The sequence below is a fragment of the Pinus tabuliformis genome, chromosome 2_1 (assembly GCF_031772625.1).
Source record: "Pinus tabuliformis cultivar Carrire ecotype Pingquan chromosome 2_1, CPIR1, whole genome shotgun sequence".
NCBI lineage: Eukaryota > Viridiplantae > Streptophyta > Pinopsida > Pinales > Pinaceae > Pinus > Pinus tabuliformis.
In genome coordinates, this window is record NC_142299.1 from 343,840,119 (window position 1) to 343,843,345 (window position 3,227).

Below are 3,227 nucleotides of genomic sequence, written 5' to 3' on the forward strand. Positions count from 1 at the left end.
CCGCAAGGTATCCAGTTGCATGGCAAGAAACTGCCTCATATCACTCTTGAAATCTTCGATCTGATTTTCAAATTCGTCTTTGGACAAGGTGCTGCTCCCAACATTTCTGCTTGTAGCCATTTGCTCCAGAGGAATGTTTTCTTCTTCTTCTCCCCTAGAGGTTCTTCAAATATGTCTTGATGTCCACCCAGGGGTTCTTCTTAGTCACAGCCATCGAAGAAGAGAGAAGATTGGCTGTGTGAAGCAAAGGGGGGTGTTGTGAAAATATTTTTCTAACTTATCTCTACTCCTACCAGGAATGAAAGGAAATATTTTTGGTTGATTTTTGCTTTTTTCTACTTCTACCTGCAAAACTGAAATAGATTGAACTGCAACTAACTATCTTGCTAAAATGAAAATGCGGAATTGAAATGAAAGCAGGAAAGGACTAATCTATTTTGCTCAAATGAAATTGCAAGAATGAAATGCTAGTCTATGTTTGTGGAATTGAAATGATAATCTACACTTGCAGAAATGAAATTGCGGAATTGAAATGCTAATCTATGAAAGCGGTAAATGCTAATCTCCTTTTTCATAAACGAAATTGCATAATGGAAATGAAATAAACTACTTAGCAGAAGATTGTAGTGGAAAATAGAAGAAAAGCGGCAATCACCAATACTCTGACGCTTCCCCGGCAATGGCGCCAAAAATATGGTGGGCTCCAGTATTGTAGCAATAATGCTACAACTCCTGGAACTCCCTTCTTTAATTTTATCAACCCGGTAGTTCGTAACAAACTTGGAAGCGACGGTGCTGTATGCAAAAGTACTAGCTCTTGTCGCAGCTGTCACTTGGTCAGCTGGCACAAGTCCACTAGGAGCTTAAGCCAACTTCTATGAGCTCTTAGAAGAAGCTTTTTAATTGATGGATGAAATCTAACTCAAAGGAAGCTAATCTAATTGCAAAAAGAAACTGAAAGCCAAAAAGAAACGCAAACCCTAGCAAACCCTAATTCTACCAGCTAGTCCTACTGACGCAAAGGAGAGCATGCAAACTACTGAAAGAGATGCCATTACTTCTATGAAGGTGAAATACATGTGTCTAGACTACCTCTATCTGAAGAAAACATCTTTTTGTATTTTTGATTAAGTTGTTGGAATTATCATGCATGTGATTTTAACTATTTTTGACTGTGCAAAGGTGGATCAAGGAGGAGAAATGCTTGGAAGAGGTCGGGAAGGTTCAGAGAGGGTCTAAGGAGTCCCCAACACCCTTCCAGAGAGTTTCATAGAGTTTGGCTATCAAGAAACCTCATTCGTGAGCTTCTACAGGAAGTCTGCAGGGGTTCTACAGGATGTTTAGGATTTCTACAGGATGTTCTGTAATTTTTCTACAGGATGTTTAGGATTTCTACAGGATGTTCTATAATTTTTCTACAGGATGTTCAGAAATGGGGTTTTGAAGCATGGATGGAGGAAAAAAGGTGGAGGAATGAGTATGGAGGTGAAATAGGGGTGTAGGGGAGTTCAAGACTTGGAGGATGGAGTTGAGGAGTGGCGTAGATGGTGAGATTTGTTCAAGGAGGGATGAAACGATGTTGCACAAGAAGATGAGAATCATGGCAAAGTAAGCGAATGAGGAAAATGTAAGGTAAGGGTTCTGAGTGAAGGGTGAAGCAGGTAAGTTGGATGGAGTATGGGCAGGTAAGGAAAGATGACAGGTACTCTGCAAGCGGTTTTTCAAACACTTATACCTATGACCTAGTTACTTCACTCTAATATGACCTAACAGCAAAAGGAAATAACAAAAGTTTATTTGCAAGGAAACCATGTGAAAAAAATATGCAACTAAGCAATCATAAACCTAAACATGCATCCAAAACTGATATCAAGTTCTGCAAATGAGATTCGAACACTAGTAATTGCATGGTGAAGCAAAGAATGTGTTTTTGTGGGCAACAAGGTTACATTGGTCCCAGCTCATGATTCCATTGAAGGGGAGGTGAGATCCAAAGTACTTGGTAGTATTTTTCTAAATATATTCCATGTGATTGACCTATCAAGTAAATCTGAACATGAAGAACCTTTTTAATCATCGAAAGCAACCTAAATAACAACACAATATTTAAATCTAAATAGCAGATTTTATTCTAAGAATGCAGCAAAAACACATAAATATAAACAAAGGAGGTACTGGGCACTTGAGATGGGCCCAACCCCAAGAGCTACAGCCTCCTTAGAGATATTTAGAGCTGGTGCAAAGCTGGATTCATCTTTATTGATCAAAAGAAATGTTACATTCCAAAAACTGTCCACAAGGAGAACTTGAAAATGTGCTGAAAGCAAAGCTAATCTACTGCCTAAAAATCGAACTACAAAATGACTAAAAAATGAATACAAAAATGACTAACTACTGGCTACAAAATGACTAACCATTGGCTAACTACCATCTAACCCAAATGAGGCCCTAAGCCTTCTTATTTATACAAATTGAGAACCCCAACAGTCCTCCTAAACTTTAGGGGCTCGGCTGCCCAAAACTTGTAGTTAACAGCAGTCCTACTTGACTTGCTTGGATGCCCTTGTGCTAATTGATTTGGTGGCCCTTGAACTCCGAGCTGATGGTGGATAATTCGAGGTAAGGGCCCATAAATGAAGGGGACACCTTCCTACAAATCCTCTCCCTTGTTCTCCCACGAATTTGGCTGCCAAGTGCTCATTAAAACCTTCAATTTTGTCTCCAAATTGACCAAAAAGGCTACACAAAGCACACACTAGACTTGTTGGCAAATGACTAACCCAATTCACTCTATTAGCATAAATATAATAAAAAAGCATGCAATAAACTAATGAGAATGGTGGATTAAGTCGAATTAGGAGGTTGAATGAGCCCAAATAATTATCCATTTTTGGGGCTCATCAACATCCAACACTTTCCTAACATGCTTGACATGCTCTTCTCATGATTCGTTGAAAATCAAAATATCATCTAAATAGACAATTACAAACTCACCAAGAAATGATCTTAAAACATCATTCATAACTCTCATGAATGTAGTTGGAGCATTACAAAGACCGAAATGCATAACCACCCACTCAAACAATCCCTCTTTGGTTTTAAAAGCAATTTTCCATATGTCCTCTTCAACTATTCTAACTTGATGATATCCACTTCTCAAGTCTAACTTAGTGAAATACTTTGCATTTTTCAACTGATCTAACAAATCATCTATTCCAGGCAGTGGG